Genomic DNA, 23,805 nt, shown 5'->3' on the forward strand with positions numbered 1-23,805 from the left:
ATTTGTATGCTTTTCTTCCTGTTAATGGCTCTTTGTCAGCTTAATTTTTAGTCTCAGCCAGAACCCTAAGAGGGTCAAAGAAAATGTTTCCCTCCCTACACTCATCTAGAAGAGAAGAAAATGGAGGCTCGGATTGCTGCATGACTTGCCAAAGATCCCACTGCTCGTAATTGCAGTGCCTTTACTAGAACACTGGTCATTTCTGGTTCCAAGTCCAGGCCAATATTTTATTTTATTTTGTTTTCCCCAATCTGTCCCTTCAGGTTGAGTCTTTCCTCCTGGTAAGGAATTAAAAATATACTAGGCTTTGGCCCTGGCTGGTTTGGCTCAGTGGATAGAAAATGGGCCTGTGGATTGAAGGGTCCCAGGTTCAATTCCAGTCAAGGGCACATGCCCAGGTTGTGGACTCGATCCCCAGTAGGGGGCATGCAGAAGGCAGCTGATCAATGATTCTCTTTCATCATTGATGTTTCTATCTCTCTCTCCCTCTCCCTTCCTCTCTGAAATCAATAAAAATATATTAAATATTTATATATATACTAGGTTGGAAAAATATTTTAGGATATTAGCCATTTACACTTTATGTTTATTTATTTTATTTATTTTCAATTACAGTTTACATCCAACATTATTCTGTATTAGTGTCAGGTGTATAGTATAGTCATAGTGGTTATTCAATCATTATTTTACAGAGTGGTCCCTTTATGTTTCAAGGACCCACCTGGCCCCCTACATAGTTATTACAATATTATTGAGTATATTCCCTATGCTGTAATCTACATCTCTGTGACTATTTTGTAAACTGCTAATTTGTGCTTCTTAATCCCTTTACCTTTTTACCCAGTCCTCCCCTCCCCTCAATCAGACTATTCTCTGTATCTATGAATCTGTTTCTATTTCATTTGTTAGTTTGTTTTGTTCATTAGATTCCACATATAAATGAAATCATACGGTATTTGTCTTTCTCTGTCTGACTTATATTTAGCATAATACCCTCTAGGTCCATCCATACTGTCATAAAAGTTATGATTTTATTCTTTTTATGGCCAAATAGTATTCCATTGTATAAATGTACTACTGCTTTTTAAAAAAAATAATACCACAGCTTTTTTATCCACCACCTATTGATGGGCATTTGGGTTGCTTCCATACCTTGGCTATTGTAAATAATTCTGCAATGAACATAGGAGTGCATAAATTATTTCAAATTAGTGTTATGTTTTAAAAGGATTTTACAACATATTTTGGTAAGGTCATGAAAAGGCTATAGTGATGAGAGACCTCAATGATTTTTAAAAAAAACTTTTTGCATATTTCCCCACTGACAACAAGTAAGTAATTGAATAGTCAGAGACAGGCACTTCGGCTTGGAAAATTGCAGGAAGGTAGTTAAAAGATAGCTCAAGTTCTCTCAAGTTCTCTGGAAGGCATTGCTTAGATTCCCACTTTGAAAAAATTTTTAAGAAGAATAAATTGCAATATGAAAACATCCAGTGCTGCTCTTTTCCTGCAAAACAGGATTTTCTGGGGTGTGACTGTTTATTTGATGGATCTGATAATATAGAGTTAGATAATCTGGACGTGAGACCTTGGTATTTTCAAACACATGCAAATGTGGCTCTTTCATAATTCACTAGATGGGTCTTCTTATTTATGTTTACTGCCTCACACAATGATAAACACTTAAACTGAAATTAGCATCAAGAAAAACAAGAGTGATAAGGTGTTGAGGGACCCCAAAAATTTGCCGCTTTGGTTTAATTTATACTGACTATGACACATCTTCTGGGGCAAATTTTACCTGTGTAATAAGCAGTCTTTTCAGCTTGGTATGAGGTGATACTTAAAGATTTTAGAAGATTGGGGCGGGGGGGGGGGGCAGTCTTTAAGAGACTTCCTAAGTACCCGTTGTAGTTAGTTCATAGTTAGGCTAAGAATAAAGAGAATCCTGATCATTTGTTTAGATAAAGTATTATATTTGTTTGAATTTTATCTAATTACAATGGCCTGCGAACAGATTTCCAACCTAGCTTCGGTTACACCCACCCCCCACCCCCCGCTCTGCCACACACACACACACACACACACACACACACACACACACACTCCACCCCACTAAGGAAAAGGGAAAGGAGAGAAGGAAGGATAGGGGTGCAAAAAATTCTGTGTTTAACTGTTTTTGTAAATGCCAGCAAGTGACTCAATATCTGATGGAAGGTTTCACTGTGGATCAAAGGATAGAATGTAGAGAAACTATTTTCAAGACTTCCACACACCTGGAGGATTTCCCTCATGGGTAGGCATGCCAAAAGTGGCCATCGGTCTTAGACCAAGGGCATATGTGCTGTCCAGCACACTGGTCTGTGGCCACTGCTGAGCTCTTCAGAGCCTGGTGCTATTTCACTTCTGCCGGTTGACTGTGTGGACATCACAGACTCATCTCACTGCTGCCGTGTTCCAGAATTGGCCTGTCTTTTGATCAAGTATCTTGCAGACTGTTGTAGGGACTTAGAACAAGTCGTCCCAAGATATGGCTCTGAGGCATGTGGATAATTTTGAGCTGAAGGCTATTGAAACCCTGCAGGCTCTAGAGAAGCTTTTAAACTCCCTTAAAAATTTCAAATTGGGGGCCTTGCCCATAATGAGTTATTACCAGAGATAAACTTTTCATGACCTATCTGTTTGATAGGGCAAACATCTAAATACTAAATATCTGTTTTTATTTTCCTGTGGATTACCCTCCTCCCCTAGGATGCCTCAGAGCTCTTACCTCATTCCTTAGATCAGAATGTCATAGATACCTCATTTTACCTTCCTGTCTCTAAACCTCTCATGTGTATGGGGTTCCCATATGTATGTAGGTAATTAAATTTGGTTATTTTCTCTTATTAATCTGCCTCATGTTGATTTAATTATTAGACCAGACAAAAGATGAAAGAAGGGTAAAGAAAAGTTTCTTTCTTCCCAACATAGTCCCTGAGGGAGACAGAGGAATGAACCTCAAAACTCTGGAAATAAGGGAAGTAAGATTGTTTTTTGAGAATTAAACTAAAAATAAGTCCATATCATAATTTGGAGTAAAGAGAGATATATAAAGTCCCATTGAAATCAGGGGCAAATCGGAATTGCACATGTCCAGACAATGGCAACAAATAGATTTATCCAGTCTGCCTGACCAATCTATTCATTTTACAGAGACATCCGTGGCAGGTGGCAGAGTCTCTGCTTGTTGCACATTCTGTTCACATAACTAACTCCCTTTGTTCTGTTTCCTTTTCCCCCATAAACTTCTCATGTATTTTGCACTGATACACTGACTTGAATGTGAGGTCTCCTTGACAGTTAAATTTCTCTTTAAAATGTAATCGATTGGCATTCTGTGTTTCTACCTCACAATCAATTTGTTAGCATAAGGTACCTTTCTAAGTTCAAAGAACTCTGGGTTACTGATGAGTTCAGAGCCCACAAGTCTGAGGTCGTTTCCCGGGAAGTGGTGGATTCACTCACTGAGTCTCGGTGTGAGCACCTGTCTTGGCAGCTAGCCAGCCCTCTCCAGGCAGTGCCCTACCTGTCTCCTACCTGCCCCTGCTTCACTGCCTCTCAACCAGCCTCAGGGAAGATGCATTGTGACCATGTTCTTTTCCTCAGGGAGTTCTTTAAACACTTCATTTAGCAGCCATTCCTTTTCCAGTAAGGTCTTGAGGTACCCAACCCTGTGAATGGATGAGGACCCCAACCTACAACAGAGAAGGAGGCATAACTGTACCTAAATCAGAGAGAGAGAAAAAAGTAACCAGTCAACCTAATAGACAACCCGTCGCTCCTGTGCTGTATAGGAATAAATTATTTATCACTTTTTCCTGGAAATTTTGCATGAATTGGTAATAAGTAGATTCTCCTTCTTCATAAAATGCTTATTTCTAAGAACTTCATAAAATGCTTATTTCTAAGAACTCATCAACCTCAAGATTTCTCATTCAACCCTCAGGCTTTCTTGGCTAATCCAATGCCATAGTGATCACACCAAATTTAACTTTAGAGCTAAGAAATTCAACTATACCTTTTTTCTCAAGAAAAATATTTTGATAGGGGCCTTTGTGAATTGTCTTTATTTCTGAAATTAATTTTTTGTATGTGATCAGAAAATGTTTCAAAATACAGCCATGTACCACATAACTTTTCAGTCAACAATAAACCACATATATGAGGTAGTCCCATAAGATGATAATGGAACTGAAAAATTCCTGTTGCCTTCTAACATAGTAGCTTTCAAGACATCATAACAAAACACATTACATGTTTGTGGCGAGACTAGTGTAAACAATCCTATTACTAAGCATAGCAATACAATTATTTACAGTATATAATACTTGATACTGAAAATAAACGACTATGTCACTGGTTTATGTATTCACTGTACTTCACCTTTTATTATTCTTTTAGAGTGTGCTCTTTCTGCTTATAAGAAAAGTTTGCTATGAAACAGTATGCTGTGTTACAACAGCAGCAGCCTCATACAGCATCTCTGGATTTCATCATTTCTCTTGTGGTTGATTTAACTTCTTGTTATTTTATAAACTTAGTGTAGCCTAAGGGGACAGTGTTTATAGAGTCTACTGTAGTGTATGGTAATGTCCCAGACCTTCACATTCACTCACCACTCACTCAGTGACTCCCCCAGAGCAACTTCTAGTCCTGCAAGCTCCATTCATGGTACATGCCCTCTACAGTTGTACCATTTTTTTTAGCTTTTATATTGTATTGTTAATGTACCTTTTCTATATTTACATACCTAGATACTTACCATCCTATATAATAAATGGCTAGTATGCAAATCGACTGAACAGCGGAATGAATGGTCACTATGACGCACACTGACCACCAGGGGGCAGACACTCAACGCAGGTCCCTCAGCCAGAAGCTGGGCTCACAGCTGGTGAGCGCAGCAACAGTGGTGGGAGCCTCTCCCACCTCCACAGCAGAGCTAAGGATGTCTGAATTCTGGCTTAGGCCCGCAAGGGCTCCTGGACTGTGAGAGAGCACAGGCCCAGTTGCGGGACCCCCCCCCCATCCCCAGTGCATGAGTTTCGTGCACCGAGCCTCTAGTTGTGTTATAAATGCCAACAATATTCAATACAGTAAAATGCAGTACAGTTTGTAGCATAGGAGCAATAGGCTATACCAGATAGCCTAGGTGTGTAGTAGGCTATACCACCTAGGTTTAGGTGAGAATACTCCCTGATGTTTGCACAATGACAAAACTGTGTAACAATGCATTTCGCAGAATGCATCCCTATTGTTAAGTAGTGATGACTGTATTAAATGCTCAAATTAGTGTCAAATTTTCAAATGTCAAGTAACAAGTTTTATACCCCTTGGTAATTTGTGTTAATGTTGCCTTAATAATAAGACTTAGAGCAATATGTTTACTTAAGATTAAAAATGTCTTTAAATAAGGATGCCTAGGTGTGTATGTCACCTGGAGCATAGTTCCCTTGTGGATCACACTCTCTGATTTCAAAATTTCAGAACCTCTCCTGATCTATCAATCATTAACTGTTGTCCTTTTAGCTCCTGAGAACACTGTTATATAACAGATTGTCCCTGACTACTGGAATGATTAATTTGGGGTTGATAAGTGGGAAAGATTTTAAAAATATAAAATCAACTGAATCCAGTAAAGTTACTTTGTGACATTTCAAGGTTTAGTATCTCACAAACCAACTAAGTCTGTGTAAATTTATTTAATAATCAGAAAAGAGAAGTGATGGTTACTAAACCGATGGAACTCCAGCTGCTCTCAGGTCATCTGCCACGTGCTCAGCATTGTGGGAAATACAGAAAAGCATCAAGCATTTTACAGAAAAGGGCTCATAGAAGAAATGGGGCAACTGGAGGGCACTTCCAGGTCTAAGTGCAATGGTAACCTGCCTATCACTGCGCTTCTTTTTCTGTGTGAGTGTGTGTTTCTTTCCTCTAGAGGTGGTGTGTGTCCTAGGCAATAGAACTTGAATTCATTTATGTTTCTATCACCCTCAACTCTCCTGCATTTAAGCTCTCCACTAGCTGTCAGCACAGTGATTGCTATGAATAAGTAGAAAAATAAGAGTTGAAAGGGATGCATAAAGACTTCAAACTATGGTAAATCCATTTTCTTCTACAAAACAAATGGTAGAAATAAGTCTTCAGAAATTATTTTCTGAATTTTTTCCTCAAGAGAGTGACTGAGCAATCAGTGATGTTTAAGCTCTTGGAAGGCACAATTCAGTGGCCTCTCCATAGCTCATCCTGGCACCCCCTCCTCCCCTCTCCCCATCTTGTGCCTGTGGGTGACCAGGTCCACTTCTGTGACTAGAAGAGCTGATCAATTCAAACAACCCATTGATACCGGTTATAAAAATAGTCACACTGGGCTTGTCAGCGAAGTCTAGATTTCAAGGAAGCTAAGTAATGGTCTGAGTCAGCTGCTTGTGAAATCTAAGGGGGCAGGCAGGATGATAATAAAGAAAGAAAGCTGATGGTGACCAAAATATCCCCAGATAACACATCACCCCCTGGAAAAATGGAGACAGAAATAAACAAGTGAGCATAGAAATGTGCCAGTGGATTTTTAAAGAAAATAACTTCAGCTGATGTGGTATTTTAAAAGATTATTTGACCTGTTATATGTATTGAAACATGCATATAACAATGAATTTTATGACTTGTAAATCTGAGAAGTAACATGATTATAATAGTATAAGTTGTCCTAAAAAATTCTCACTATTACCAGAATTTAATTTTTAAATAATAAATCTGAAGGCCTTTGGGAGAGTCTACAGTTGGACCAATATATGAATTCTATTCCAAAACCAGAAAAAAAACATTATTATTTCCTATCAGGGTTTCTATCTAGCCAGTAGACTCAATCACAATTCACGTGTGATGGTTATTAGTTATCTTTCATCTATTTAACACCCATTTGGCTTAAAGACCAAACTATTGTATCTTTAAGAAATTAAAAGGAAAAAAAAAAGAAATTAAAAGGAGCCCTGGCTGGTGTATCTCAGTGGTTAAAGCATCCTCCTATGCAAAGAAGGGTCATGGGTTCGATTCCTGGTCAGGGAGCATACCCAGGTTGCAGGTTCAATCCCTGGTGTATGAGGCAACCAATCAATGTTTCTCAATCACATCAACGTTTCTCTCTCCCATCCTCTCTCTAGAATCAATGAAAAAATATCCTTGGGTGATGATTTTTTTAAAAAGAAATTAAAAGGAGTCAATTTTGTTGAATACTACTGGTTATTTTTTACATAACTTGAGTATGTGTAATCATGCATACCTGTGGCTAGTGTGTGGTTGCCCAATTTTTCTTATCTGTACTCAACCAAAAAGTATGGGAGGCAGAAGGCTAAAGTTTAAACCATTAGTTGAAAAAAAATAGCTCACATAAAAGTGGACTATCCATTACTAATAGTGGCTAAAAATGTTTGCACATTTATGCCAAATGCTCTTTAGACTCACTGATTAGCTTCAGTAAGTAATTGGTCAATGGGTGATATTAATGCTTTTTAGTGATTTTTTAAAATACTTACAGTGTTAGATACGTGTCATAATAAATACTTTTAAAGTCCAAGAGGAGACCCCACCTCTGCTGTGGAAGTGTGGGGAGCTGCCTCAACTTCTTTACTCTCACGGATAGACCCCACTGCCCCAAGGCACGCTTTCACAAACCAGTGCTTCAAGGTTCGCAGAGTACTCACATGCCTCCACACCGCCCATCATATTTCACAGAGGAGGAAACCGAGCCACCGAAATCTGCAGTGCCTCTCCCAGGAGAACACAGCAAGAGATAGAAACTGGGTTTGAATCCAGGTCTTCTCTGGATCCTAAGTCCTTTTCACGGTGCACTTGGACAAGTCTCAAGCAGATAGCACTCATTTCTCAACAGAAAGAAGCAAGGCAATGTGCAACCTTGGACCATAAATGGAGTCTTTCTCCCAAGGGTTACAGGCATCTTAATTGATGAGGCCTCTTAAAATCCAAAAGAATAATGTCTTAAAGCTGCCAGTTATTATTCACAGGGCATTAAAAAAAAAACTTGCAGATTTACATGAAAAAAATAAAAATCATCCTAGAATAACTTAAGAAATTTTCTATATATTAGTACATATACATATGTGTGTGTGCACGCATATATATATATATATATATATATATATATATATATATATATATAATACTAGAGGCCAGATGCACGAAATTCATGCAAGGGCCTTGGCCCTCACGGCCCCGGCAGCCCCGCCCCCTGCCCACACTGGTCATTCTGGAAGGTCATTCTTCCCTGAGGTCTAATTAGCATATTAGCTCTTTATTATATAGGATTCTCAAAGATGCCTTTGGAACAAGCAGGGCATAAGAATATTAATGAAATAAAGTTCGAAAAAACCAAAGATTTTGTCATTTCTTTGAAATTACACTTAGGCTGAAGGGCTGGAAGAGTATGGTGGTGATATATGACAGTGCTGTTCAGTCTCCTCACATCTGAGAACATCAGCCAAAGCTTTGCTCTGTGTCAGTGTACCACAGGCTCGTGTTGGAATAGTCTTCTAAATGATTGAAAAAAGATTGTCTTCTTCAGAGAAGAAGGAAGCAAACTAATGTCAGGTTTTCATCTAGAGGGGACTTGTACACACATACCCTCATCCTCCTACTCATAGATCCTATGGGAGTGGTTTTGGTAGACAGACCGCCCCTTCAGGTCATTCTCTTTAAAAGTCAGGTCTATGGGTATTTTTAAAAGCCTTTTATCTCTAAAGATCCCTGTAATAGTGTTTGAAAGAGTTGTACAAAATATGCATAGCCTATGGTAGATGCTTGCTACATATTTTTTGGCTAAGTGATGCAGGATGGATTGAAGAGCGCAGAGAAAGGAGGCAGGGAGGACAGATAGGTGACTATCTTGATAGTCCACCAAGAAGTGATGAGGACTTATTTGGGGGCAGTGGGAAGAAGAGGGCAGACATGAGGGCCACTTTACAGGTAGAGCTGACTTTCTTATTGAATATTCCATATCTTCCTACTATGGGATACTATTGAAGACTATCCGCTAACTTCCTTTATTTCTCTGACCATACTCATTCACTATAAAAAGGTTTGTTCTCTCCTAATCCCCTGGGAAGTAAACAAAATTAAGACATTTAAGTAATTAAAATCACTTCTATTCCAGTAACATTGGAGGCAAATTGTTATACCCTTCATGATATATTTTACAGATAAAACATTAACATAGTCAGGTCTGTATATGTTAAAAACATAATTAAAAGGGGCATTCATCTTCAGAAAATAAGATTTAAGAAAAAAGAAAATATCAGATATTCTATCACCTATATGTGTTTGCCCATTACATTTTGCTACTTCAAGAACTTAGGGGTGACTCCTAAGAAGGTGAGCCCTTTTGTTGAGAGTGGTTCTTACATGAACCAAACAGATCTCTCAGAAAGAGAAGCTTCTCCTAGAAACAGTGTGTCAGTTCCTTCAATGGGGGGACACATGTGAAACAGCCATTGGTTTCTACCGACTCATTCCTATATACAGGATTTCTGAGTGTCTGCTAGGATTTGTCCTTGGAATTTGCATGGCTTCTTGTGTTGATGATGCCTGTGGACTACTTTGGGGAGAGAGAGGATAAAAGGAAAAGAGGTCCCCTGAAATCTAATCCAGACTAAGGAGTTCATACAGAAATTAAGAAATCAAAACAAATGTTAGTTCAGTTCAATGATTTTGTATCAAGTGCCTGCCATGTGTTTACTGCTGGGCCTTACAAAAACTTACATTAAATTGTCACAAGATTTTTAAAATTTCTGCTCTGTACATTCGACTTGCTTTCATTCCTTCTTTTTATGCATCCCAAGTTAATTAGATATGTGTCCTCTATTTTCCTGAGCAGTTAGACAAAGACCTCACATCCTTGTTCCCTGTCATCTCTTATGTGTGTCTTGTTAGCAGCTCGTTAGAGATAGGATTCTAGTGATAGGATTCTAGTGATAGGATTTGGTGTCAGGCAGAAAGTACCTGGTGAAGAATGAATCACATATGGAGAACTAATCACATATATGGATTATGGTTTGATGAAAGAAACCAAAGGACAGTTAAGTCTACATGAGGATATTTTTAAGTTATGGCTCCAATCCAGAACAAGGTTACTACATATGGGCCTTGTTCCCAGGCAAGGGTGGTTACCCGGTCTTAGTGCCTCTGGTTTCCCATGTGCAGCAGCTAAAAAACTATGTTAGTGTTCCTTCTACTCATGTGACCTGATACCTATATCATTTGTTTCAAAATTACAAATGACCTTGTCAGTATTTTGCTTTTATTTTGAGGATTTCAACTTTTTCTTTTCCCATGCCCATATAAATGAGTCATGGCTGTCAGGGTTGGTGAGGGCAGGAAGGGGAGATGAACTCACCACATGTGGAAATAAAGCATTTGGAATATGCTCCAATGTCGTACCTGGACAGGTCATGTGGAGTCAAAGATTGCAAACAATTCCTCTTAAGTACACTAAGGACAAGCCAGAGTGACTCCCTGGTGCCTTTGAGGTCCATGTGCATTCCAAGTTCTAGAAATAGAAAAGGTTTCAACAAGTTCTGCCAGATGCCTTGTCCTGGCAGGTTTTCCTCTTATTAATCCCCTTGACTGCCAAGGAGCAACTCCCTCGTTGCCATGTGCAGGTCAGCGGCTGTGCAATCAACAAATCAATCAAATAGGCAGCAATTGGCTATTAGGAACTGGCTCCACGTCCACAGTGAAGGCTCCTGTGGGGATTCAGCTCAGCCAAAGCTGCCAAGGGCACATTGAGAAGGATCTGCACTGGGACATGTAATTGTTTCTAGCTCCCGGGCATTTCTCTATGAATTTTAGGGTTGTTTTTGACAAGGAAATACGAATTTGGGGCATTCAGTGTGAACTCATCAACTCTGCCTTTCTCGAGGTTGAGATGGTGAAGGCCCATATGTAGTAACCTTGTTCTGGATTGGGAAGGGATTAGAGCAAGGGTGGATACCCGGTCTTAGTGCCTCTGGTTCCCCATCTGCACCCATGGTGGCCACCACTCATCCATCATGGAGTTCCCACTATGCAGACACAAAGCTTTCTCAATCCAACATTCCAGGAATTCTATTGCCATTAGTCTGTGAAATATATTTGCCTAGTTTAGGGCACTCCAGTTCAGAGATGCCCCAAAGGGCTAATAAGAAAGCAGTATTTAGGACAGGATTTCTTAGCTGATCACTGGCTTATCCAGGAGAGGAAATTAAACCTCAGAGTGATCCAAAGACTTGCCCAGGCTTTCAGGACATGTCAGGATAAGCAGTGCTGACAGTCTTGGTCTCATCCTAGTTTGTATTAATCATAAATCTGGATTTATTTCCAGAGAAGAAAAATGCCAACCTTGCCTTTATTCAGGTTTCACTGTCTCATGTTAGGCTGTGCTATCATAGAGTCCATAATTTTTATTTTAGTGGGGAAAAAAAGATTCTTTGTGACTAATAATACTCTCCAGGAATTAGGTGAAAACTCCCTTAGGAGGTTCCCCCTCTTTTCTGGAAATAATCAGATTTATGTAAGCAGGAGTGATAAAAGGAGATTATGTGCATAAAGTATTTCTGTTGAGGTAATAACATCCCCTTAACCAATACTTATTAAGTGCCAGGCATTGTTCTATTTGAAGATCAACAGAGAAGAACAGCACAAGGGTCCTGCTTTTCAGAGAATGTGGGGTATCCTAGTCAATAGCCACACCAGTGTGTTACTCTCGTGCAATATGGACTATACTCGCAATAAGGAAAATATGAACCAGATGCAATGAGAACACAAAGAAGGAAGTGTCTGACACCCGGGAATCTCAGGGAAATTTCTCAGAGGAGGAAGTCATTTACTGTACATTATTGTTTTACATTAGACATTCTCAGGGACATGAAAGGAACATCAAATAGCTCAGAGAACTCAACCTGTGCATAACGAAATTGGTGACTTAAAATTTGCATTTGGTTCTGTAAAAGCTTACAGCTGAAGAGCTCAGAGGAGAGTGACAAGGACTCCCCTCCCCCACTGTCCCATTGTGATCCTGGTTTAATGCTACATTGAACCATCTTGACAACCTCTGGATCCGGTTTGATTTTTGGTTTTGACTTTGGCTTTTAATATAGGGGGTGTTCTCCTTCAAGTATCACATACTCAGGTCATGCCATGGCCTGTCCAAGGAGGAGGACACCCCTGGTTTTGTAAATGGTTGAAGCATTGCTCAGAACCTCCAGGGAATAAGTCAGAGAGCTGTCACGGTCAGCCTTTACCCTTGGGATGGCTCGGCTTCTCATCGAAGCGATCCAGGATAAGCCTTGGCAGTCAAATCTGGAAAGCCTCATGAGCCATTGAGATGGTCTTTGCAGAGCTCCCACTGGTGCAGCCCAGGGGAGGACCCTGATTTAGTACTTTCTTCTTTGGGTAAAGATACATGGCCTTGGTGAAGCGTCCACTGTGGCAATGCAATGAGTTATGAGTGAAGCGAGTGCTGGCAGGGGCTCACACACAAGTCCAGCTACTGCCCAAGGGAATTCCACCAGGCAATCCAGGCTGCCCCATGGCCAAGGGCAACTGGCAGGATATTATTTTTATGCTTTTCCCAAAGGCAGAATATGAAATACTTTTTTTTTTTTCTCTCTTAGAACAATGCACATAGTTGGGGGGCATCTCAGTTATTACCACAGCCTTAAGGAATTCCTGTTGCCTGGCTCCGTTTATCTGCAGGCTTCCCTTTGCTCAGAATGATCTAGCTCTGCAGGTGGGTTGATGTGATGATTCTTACTTCAGGGTTGAAAGAAGAATAGTATTTGTGTTTTATCCTTTGTTAAGGCACCAATGTGGGAGCCACTTAGTAGGCTTGTTTTGTAGTATATGCTGGAAAAGCTTTGTTCTCTTGCAATCTCCACATAGTTATGGAAACGGCAGAGACCAAGGGGAGATGGGGGGAGGCAGGAAGAGATTAACCAAAGAACTTATATGCATATATGCATAACCCATGGACACAGACAATAGTGCAGTGAAAGTGGCAGGGGAGTTGCGGGGGCAGGCCAATTGGGGGAGACTTCTATAATACTACCAACAATAAAGATAAATTTAAAAAAAGAAAATAAAAGGGAGAGACAAAGGAACCCTGACCTGTGGAAATAGATTAAACTTTATCTTTTTTAAGATAGAGAAGGAAAGGAAGTTCTGTTTTCTTAGGAAATTCTGACCTTCTTTGTAAAGTCTAATTCTGTCCTCACATATTATACAAAGATAAGAATTTTTCAGTTATGTCCTATGGAAGGTTGATTCACTTTACTGAGCTTGAAAAATACTAATTTGTTTAATATTCTCCTACCAGTAGGTGTTTATAATTGAGGAAATTAGATTGGAATGAAGTTTCACAACATTCAAGGAGAACTTATTATTTTTCTTTAGCTGTGTCCATGTCAAATTATGTGAGGCATAATTCTAAGATGGCCTTCCAGGTTCCAGTCTCCTAGAATAACCTCCGGTATAATCTCTTCCCCTTTCATGTGTGTGGGACGTATGAATATGATGAGAATTCATTCCCATGATTAGGTTACATTATGTGGCAAAAGTAAAAGGATTGAACAGATGTGATTAAGGTCTCTAATCAGTTGAATTTGAATTCATAAAAGCATGAAAGCCAAACAATCCAATTTTTAAAATGTGCAAAGAAGCCTGGCTGGTGTTGCTCGGTAGTTGAGGGTTGACCTCTAAACAGGAGGTTAGGCTTCAATTCCCAGTCAGGGCACATGCCTGGGTTTCAGGCTTGATTCCCAATGGGAGTTGCAGGAGGCAGCCAATCAGCGATTCTCTCACACCATTGATGTTTCTATCTCTCTCTCCCTCTCCCTTCCTCTCTGAAAGCAAATATATATATATATATATTTAAAATTGTTTCATATAATAGAATATTTTAAAAAATTGGCTAAGAACTTGAATAGACATTTTTTAAAAAGATAATACAAAATGTCCAAAAACATATAAAAAGATGCTCAACAACATCACTAATCATTAGGGAAATGCAAATCAAAGCTACAATGAGATACCACCTCACACTCATTATGATGACTATCTATAATAATAAAAGTGTAATATGCTAATTAGATTGGATGTCCTTCCAGATGACCTTCCAGACGAAGCCGGGGCTGCAAGGGAAGCCTGGGGGTCCCAGGTGGCCTGCTGGCGGCCAGAGGGAAGCCCAGGTCCTGGGTGCCAGAGGCAAGCAAGTGCCAGCAGCCGGGGAAAGGAATGCCTACTCTTGCACGAATTTTGTGCATTGGGCCTCTAGTTATATATAAAACAAAATAAAAACAGCAAGTATTAGCATCAACTTGTACTGTTGGTAGTAAAATAGTGTGGCCACTATGGAAGTTTCTCAAAAAAGTGCACATTAATTTTCCATCCCATTCAGCCATTCTACTTCTGGGTATACACACAAAAGAATTAAAAGCAGAGACTCAAACAGATATCGGTACACCAGTGTTCATGGCAGTATTATTCACAAGAGCCTAAAGGTAGAAACAACCTAAATGTCCATTGATGGATGAATGGATAGACAAAATGTGATATATACATAAAATGGAATATTAGTCTTTTAAAAAAGGAATAAAATTCTAATACATGCTACAACATGAATAAACCTTGGGGACATTAAACTGAGTAAAATAAGCCAGACACAAAGAACAAGTACTATATGATTCCATTTATCATATTTTCCGGCGTATAAGACGACTTTTTAACCCAGGAAAATCTTCTATACGCCCAGTCGTCTTATACACCAGAAAATATGGTATATAAAGCACCTAGAATAGTCCAATTCATAGAGACAGAAAGCAGTGGTTACCAGAGGCTGAGAGGTGGGAGAAAGGAGGAATTATATTTTAATAGGTATAGAGTTTCAGCATAGGATATTAAAAAACTTCTGGAGACTAATAATTGTACAACTATGAGTGAGTGCCTCTGAACTATACACTAAAAAATGTTTTAAAAGGGGGAGCCAGGATTATCTTGGGTGGATCTGACCTAATCAGGTAAGCTCTTTATAAGAGAGCTAGAGGCCCGGTCCACAAAATTCATGCACGGTTAGGGTCCCTGGGCCTGGCCGGCAATCAGGGCCAATCAGGGCCTTCCAGCTGCCAGTCAGGGCCTTCCTTCCAGCTGCCAGCTGCCAGCCGGGGCCCTCCTTCATTCTGCGCCACCCCCTGGTGGTCAGCACACGTCATAGCGAGCAATCAAACTCCCAGTCTCCTGGTCCAACTCCCCAGGGGACACTTTGAATATTAGCCTTTTATATATATAGATTCAGGCTTTCCCTAAGAGTAGAGACCACTCTCCTTTTGGATTTGAAGGAGTAAACTGCCATGTTGAGGGAAGGGCATGTGGCAGGAAACAGAAGGTAACCTCTAGAAATTTAGGGCCTTGGTCCTACAACCATAAGGAACTGAATTCTGCCAACAGCCAAGGAGCTTGGAAGAGGATCCCAAGCCTCAGGTGAAATCATAACCTCAGACAACACAAAGGTTTCATCTTTGTGAGGCTCTGAACAGAAGGCAGAACTAAGCCATGCGTGGACTCCTGATCAAGAGAAACTATGAAGTAATAAACACGTGTTGTTTGAAGTGGCTAAATTAGTGGTGATTTCTTATGCAGAAATAGAAAATGAATATACAAACACTGCTATATTTATAAGTTTTCCTCATTAATTAAAGATAACTACGCTATATGCCTGTCAGGAGGTCAGGGTCCTATAATAAGGAATTACTTGTATGTTTGTGTACCTCATACCTTAGAAACATGTTTTGTAGTCAAATGCTCTACTCCTGAGCTATACCCCCATTAGATGCCTATTTTGATTGATTATGATCATCCTTGATCTAAGAGATTCTATGATAGCCCATCACTCCCTCATACACTGGATCATCTTGAAATGTGTTGCAACATCTCCCCCCATGCCCAGCTCAAGGTCTAGGGTCTTTGGAAACTGCAGTGCTGTACTCACATGACAATTTTTCCTTTTGTGATAACAAGGTGAGCAGAGAGTCAAAGTGGTGGCTAATACGTTGCAGTAGGTGAAGCCCTGTGTTCTGCTACTGCGCCCAACACTGACCTGACGCCATTTAGACAAAATTGCCCCCTGCTCCCATTTATAGATTCAGTTATCTTTCAGATTCAAGGTGGTCTCAGCATCTACCACTCACAGAACCAGTGCCTTCCCCTTGGGGGCCAGTGGCTCCTATTTTTAGATCTTCAAACACAAAATGTCTGCTCACTCACCTTTTTGGGATCATGATTTTCTAAAGGAATACAATAATGTTGATGGACAAGGGTAAGAAGCTGGCATAATGTTTCACACTTCAAAGATATTTACCAACCTTAGGATGATCAAGATCACAGATGCACATTCTCTGGAAGGCCATCTCCTCACAGATTTACAGCCCTGTAGGAACCCTTGAATGAACTCAGTCTCCAGGGGTATTTGGGAAAGCAATGAGAGAGGAGGTAGTTTGCTCCTTCTGTCATGTGTGTCACTAAATTGGGGCAATTATTAATCCCCACGATAGGAACATGTTCAAATTTCCATACTTGTACAATTCTTCACTCTACTAAAATGAATATCTAAGAATACTATTAGTCAATATCCAATTTAATCATTTTATAAAAAAGACAGTAACAAAATAAAATGGAATCAAATTGATGGTTTCATATCAATGGTATCTTCAATACATTTAGCAAACAGGAATATGATAAATGATGCTATTGTAGTTTTCTTTAAAAGGAGCACCAAATCAGATGAAGATCTCTAATCCCTACCTAAGATTGATAAATAAAAACCAATAAAATTATATTCCTACTGGGTTCTCAACTTCTCATTGCTTACGTTAAACAAATTATTCTTGTTCCATAGTTTAAAAAAAAATCCTTTGCTTGAAACTAAAGTCTGGTCAACACACTAGAGCAAGGATGTTCCTGCATGTTATTACAGTTCTTTGGAAGCTTGCCCACATATAACCAGTGAAATTTCACTTGAGTATAGAATACATTCACAGAGAAAAAGAGAATGCAAATGAGATTGTAGTCAGAAGCACAATATTTCCTGTTTTAAAAAAATTGTTTTTGGAAGTGCCTTATTTTTCAAAACAGCCAAATAAGGACATGAACACATATAAACAAACAAGAAGACTTCCTTTGTGATTGTTAATTACTTTTCTTTCTAGTAGAACAAGCTCCAACCTGCATGTATATTTGAGGACTGAAACGAAAACCAGGACAGAAAAAATTAAAGACTTGTATAGAGAAGGTTCCTGCCTTCCTTCCTAGGTGAGGGAGAGACCTTGAGGTGGTCAAGATGGTGGCAGTGCCTGGAAGCTGGACAGATACCACCAGTGTTTGGACTTGACTTACTCCACCCCTGTTACCCACTCCCCGGTTTCCAGTTCTCCCAGGCTCTGTGTCTTGGCTCAGTCTGGGAGCAGTGCCTGGTTGGTGCCTCCTTGCTTTCCAGGCCTTGGCCTCCTCCTCCTAGAAGCCCTCCCTGATGCCCTGCCCCATCAGAGCCATTCCACGAGGCATGATCTCAAGGCCTGTGTCTTATCTGTGAAAGTGAGAGGCTCTCCCAGTGGAGGCGGAGGAGGCTGAGAGGGAACATAAGGGCAGCTGGTGGAGGAGGCAAGGAACTGACTGAAGCCTTGTTTTCTCTGTTTGGGGGTCCAGCTCCTACCCCATTACTGGCTTGCCAGTCTCAGTTTGCAACCAAGAGCACACAGTATGCTCAAACAAATGTTTGTTGAATGAATAAACTGGTGGGAAGGAACCAGAGAGTCAAAGGGGGGTCTGAAATTCCTGGATCTCAGTGTTCTGCTCTGCAAAAGGGGCTTTCAAATATGCTTCCAGAGATTTTCAGGGGATAGAGGGTCTTTCCTGGTGGCGGTGAGGGGTCTCCTCTTCCCTCAGGACTTAGCTGAGGCATTTCCTGCCCAGGATGCCTTTCTTAACCTCCCATTCCCTTGACAGAGCTTCCACAGGCCCTGGTCTGTTGGAGGTTAGGGGGCAGCTAGCTGGGGGTTGTACATAAGCCTGATTGGAGGAGTGGGAGCAATTGTTGGTGTGTTTTCCTCAAATCAGATAATAACTGTAGAAACACAAAATGTCCCAGGTGCATTAACTTGGACTCTCTCTCTCCTAAGCTCCAAAGGCCCTTTTGCCTCTGTAACTTATTTCCTCAGCCCGTGCAGCCCAACTGGCTCACCTTTTCTACCTCTGTGACTTTCTAAATAAACTTTCTTTTACAATTGGAAAAATAATAAAATAAAATGTAAAATACAATAAGATGTCAGCTGAAGTAAATTCCCCGAGAAATTGTCTGTGTCAGTTCTGGATTTAAGAGAGGAAGAGGTGAGCTCATGGTGTGCATGATACAAGGAAGAGTCTTGGGCAAGATGGTGTTCTAGGGTCATCATTTAGAGTACCTGCTAAAGTTTTGGGAAGTAAGGTTGTCCTATAGGAGGGAAAGATGGTCTAATCCACATATAATGAATGAGATTAGTCACCGTGGTGGTAAATCTGGAGACTGTAAATATTTGCTTGAAGAGCTTTGGCGACAAACAAAATTCTAATCAAGGGCACAGTGTAATCTCAGGGTGGCAGAACTATAAGGTAAGGGGAAATCTAGTCTATTTTACTCTGCCCTGTCTTACAAAAGACCATGAGAACCAAAGAGAGTAGCCATGCTGAAGCATAAAAAAGCCAAGTCCAAGAGTCATAAGATGACATCCTACAAGGAATTTAGCTGAACGCAGATATAATTATTTAAATGTATGTATTCTATATGTCTGTTCTTGTGCCAGTACCAGGCAGTTTTGAGAACAGTGGCTTTGTTATACAGCTTGATATCTGGTATTGTGATCCCTCCAATTTTGTTCTTCTTTCTCAGGATTGCTATGGATATTTGAGGTTTTTTTTTTTTTTTATTCCAGATGAATTTTTGGAGCGTTTGTTCTAGGTCTGTGAAATATGCCGTTGGTATTTTAATGGGGAGTGCATTGAATCTATAAATTGCTTTGGGAGTATGAACATTTTAATAATGTTGATTCTACCAATCCATGAACACGGTATGTTCTTCCATTTGTTTATGTCTGCCTCTATCTCTTTTTTCAATGTCCTGTAGTTTTCTGAGTACAGGTCTTTTACCCCCTTAGTTAAGTTTATTCCTAGGTATTTTAATTTTGGGATTGTTGTTTTAGTTTCTTTTTCTGTGAGTTCATTATTGGTATATAAAAAGGCCATAGATTTATGAGTGTTGATTTTGTATCCTGTTATATTGTTGAATTCATTTATTAAGTCCAGTAATTTTTTGATGGAGTCTTTAGGGTTTTCTATGTTCAATATCATGTCATCTGCGAATAATGACAGTTTTACTTGTTCTTTTCCAATTTGGATGCCTTTTATTTCTTCTTGTCTGATCGCTATGGCTAGCACTTCCAGTACTATATCAAATAAACAAATGGAACTACGTAAAAATAAAAAGCTTCTGCACAGCAAAATAAACCATCAACAAAACAGCAAGAAAGCCCACTGCATGGGAGAACATATTTGCCAATGTAATCTCCGATAAGGGTTTAATCTCCAACATTTACAAGGAACTCATACAACTTAACAAAAGGATGATAAACAATCCAATAAAAAAAATGGGCAAAGGACCTAAATAGACACTTCTTGAAAGAGGACATGCAGAAGGCCAAGAGACATATGAAAACATGTTCAAAGTCACTAATCATCTGAGAGATGCAAATCAAAATGACAATGAGGTACCATCTCACACCTGTCAGAATGGCTATCATCAACAAATCAACAAACCACAAGTGCTGGCGAGGATGTAGAGAAAAAGGAACCCTCGTGCATTGCTGGTGGGAATGCAGACTGGTGCAGCCACTGTGGAGAACGGTATGGAGTTTCCTCAAAATGTTAAAAATGGAACTCCCATTAGATCCAGTAATCCCACTTCTAGGACTATATCCCAAGAAATCAGAAACACCAATCAGAAAGGACATATGCACCCCTATGTTCATAACAGCACAATGTACAGTAGGTAAGATTTGGAAACAGCCTAAGTGCCCATCAGCAAATGAGTGGATTAAAAAACTGTGGTACATCTACACAATGGAATACTATACTGCTGTGAAAAAGATGGAACTCTTACCATTTGCAGCAGCATGAATGGACCTAGAGAACATTATGCTAAGTGAAATAAGCCAGTTAGAGAAAGATAAATATCACATGATCTCACTCATTTGTGGAATATAATGAACACATAAACTGATGAACAAAATAGATCCAGAGACAGGAAAAGAGACAGTCAAACCTCAGAGGGAAGGCAGGGGAGGGTGGGGGGCAAAGGGGAGAGATCAACCAAAGGACTTGTATGCATGCATATTAACATAACCAATGGACATGGACACTGTGGTGGTGGAAGGCTTGTCCTGGGGGGTGGGAGTGGCTGGGGAGGGGTCTATGGGGGGGGGGGGAAGGAGACATATGTAATACTTTAAATAAATAAATAAATAAATAAATAAATAAATAAATAAATAAATAAATGTGTGTGCTCTGTTGAGGTAGGGAATAGTTCACAGAGCCTTAGCTCCTAATAAAATAGTCCCCCAATTTACAAAGTGACTTCCTACTTATTAACTCAGGTTCCCAGGTACCTCAATATTAATAGGAGATACCCTGGATAGAAACACAAATAGTCTGGTGATTAGAAATAAAGATCCCTTACTTTTTGTTTTTTACTTTCTCAGAAAAATGTCCAACAATCAAAGAGACTGCATATTTGAGATTGATCCTTAGAGGGTCATTATGATCTATTTGGCCTGAGGTCCAATTATTCTACTCAATTGATCTTTCTTTTCTTTTTTTAGTTTATTTATTAAATTGACTGATGTGACATTGGTCAACATGAACAGATAGGTTTCAGATATGGGTTTCTATGTTACAAGATCTGTATATTCCACCAAATGTCCACCACCGAAAGTTAAATCTTCTCCTGTCACCTTATATTAGGACCCCCTCCAACCCCTATACTATTACCTCTGACAGCCACCACACTGCTGTTTGGTGGAAAATGATTCTCTCAAATAACACCCACACACAAAAAAATAGGTATAACCATAGTTATATCTGACAAAATACACTTCAAGATAACAAAAGACAAAGATGGACACTTTATAATGATAAAGGAGACACTACATCAGGAAAACATAACACTTCTTATTATATATGCACCCAACCAAGGAGCACTGAAATATAGTAAACAGCTACTCACAGAACTAAAGGGAGAAACAGATCAAAACACAATCATAGTTGGAGACCTTAATCCTCCATTGACAGCTCTAGACAGATCAACCAAACAGAAAATCAATAAAGAAATAACAACCTTAAATGAAACACCAGACCAAGTGGATATAATTGACATTTACAGAACATTTCATCCCAGAACATCAGATTACACATTCTTCTCCAGTGCATGTGGGATATAAAACTGAAACTCCTGATCTTTCTTAATAACAAACAAAAACAAATAACTTAGACAAACTTTCAGGTTAATGTGGCAGCAAATTAGCATTACTTAACAGACTTTCTCTCAATTTCTTGTCAAAATACCCATGAAAATATGCAAAAGGATAAAAATCTGGCCCCAGCATTGTCAACTAAAGATAAGAGAAGGTCTGTCAGAGTTCAGAGGGACTTTCCACTAACTGCATCATTAGTGGGGAGGGATTGAGAAACATTCTTGGATGCACAAACATTACCCTTTGAACCAGAACAGCCACACAACCCCAAGCAAGAAGACTTTGACTCTCCCACCAACTGCCCTGAACTCCAGGACAAGGGGTTGCATGGACCAGAAAAAATGAGAGTTGTCACCCGAGCCAGCCAAAGTCATAACCTCTCTTTCTTCCCCATCAGCAATTCTATTTTTATATCCATTCAGAGACTATATGTCCCATAGTGAGCTCAGCCTGAAGGAGGGGAGCCTGGATAATAGTGTAATGAATACCAAATAGGGGTGGGGATGGGAATTGTACTAAAAAACTCTGGGGGGTGGGAAAGGGGTGCTATCTTTCATGTACTTCACTTTCATAAGAATTCTATTCTGATCACTGCCAGAAATCTCAACTCCTTCCAGAGCTGTATGCTGTGCCTATAAGGTATCATATACAGGAAACTTAACCCTCTTTGGCTAGATCTGGGAAGGAGGAAATTCTAAATCCCTGAGCAGGCAGTAAACAGACCAACTGAGTCACCGCGTCTGTTGGCAACCCAATACTGAGGCCTAAGAAATTATTCAGTAACATCAGAAAAAGGGATATTTATACTAAAGAGTCCAAGAAGAGCTTATTTTTTTTAAAATGATTGCTACAAAAACAAATAGATTTATTCCTCATTTTAAAACAATTACTTCGGTGTTTTTACTAGCTAAATATTCTCAGCTTTTTTAGTGTTTGGGAGCCGTTTCCTGGTTGATTCCGTTCACATGGGTTGTTTCAATCACAGCTTTTTGCAAAAATTATCCAGGATACTGGATTAGCTGGCATAACTATATCACTTGGAATGGTTCTGTCAACTGGAATATCGCAGATGGAATTTGTCAACTCTATGGTTACATGTATTCTTCATTTGAAAATAAAAACCAAATAGAAATCCCTGCAGTGTTCAATAATGCACTAGATGCAGTGCAGACTGTTACCAGAAGGATTTTGTTCTGCTTTCTCTTCAATAGGTCATATTGAAAGAATGACTGTAATATTCTAAGCTGTTATATTATTGCAATCAAACTGGTGCTGGAAAGTGTTAGAGTCTAGATATTGCCTTAAAAAAATAACAAATTGAATAAATGAATGGCAATCCAGAACTTGCCATTTGTCACTTTGCCATCAGGGCAGCAGATAGCTATAGTTTAGATCCCTTCTTCCCCGCTCCCCTAATAGGTAATGTTTTAGGAATATAGTAATGATTAAGAGATTTCCTCTTTTTTTCCAGACCTGTAGTGCTTTCCCTCTAAGCATCTAGAGGTGGCCGCTGCAGCAACAGTGGTCATAGCTCACTGGCATTGGCTGAGCACACTCTGTTCCTGGGGCCACATGCCACACATTATGCTTAGCATTTCACATACATTATCTCATATAATCTTGATAATCATTCTAAGGCATAGGTACACGATTTTCCCTATGCTGCAAATAAGTGATGCAAACATCAAACATCTGGAGATCATTCTTCAAGAAAGAACATTTGTAAGGGTGAAAAGGTATTGGTTCATAGAATGCTGTGATAAATTTGGTCTGTAACTAAGAGAGTTTCTACATTAATTAATTAAATATTTATTGTGTACCTACTATGACAATTTTCTAGGCAGTTAGGGATATACAATGAGCAAAATAGGCAATATCATCACAATGAATATGGGTTATGGGTAGGTACAGTCCATAAACAGAACAAGTTATAGGTTCTATGAAGAAAAGTGACATGGGATTTGACAGTGATGGAGGATGTGGAGATGGTGGCTACAGGTGGCCTTTCTGAGGAGAGAGCGTTTAAGTTGAGAATTCAATGATGTGAGAGAGTGAGACAAGTGAAACCCTGGGCAAGAATGTTCCAAACAAAACAAAGAGCAGTTGCAAAGACTCTGGGGCAAAACAGATCAGAAGTTCAAGGACCAGGAAGCAGGCCAATGAGGCT

The sequence above is a fragment of the Cnephaeus nilssonii genome (assembly GCF_951640355.1).
Source record: "Cnephaeus nilssonii genome assembly, chromosome: 6".
Lineage (NCBI taxonomy): Eukaryota > Metazoa > Chordata > Mammalia > Chiroptera > Vespertilionidae > Cnephaeus > Cnephaeus nilssonii.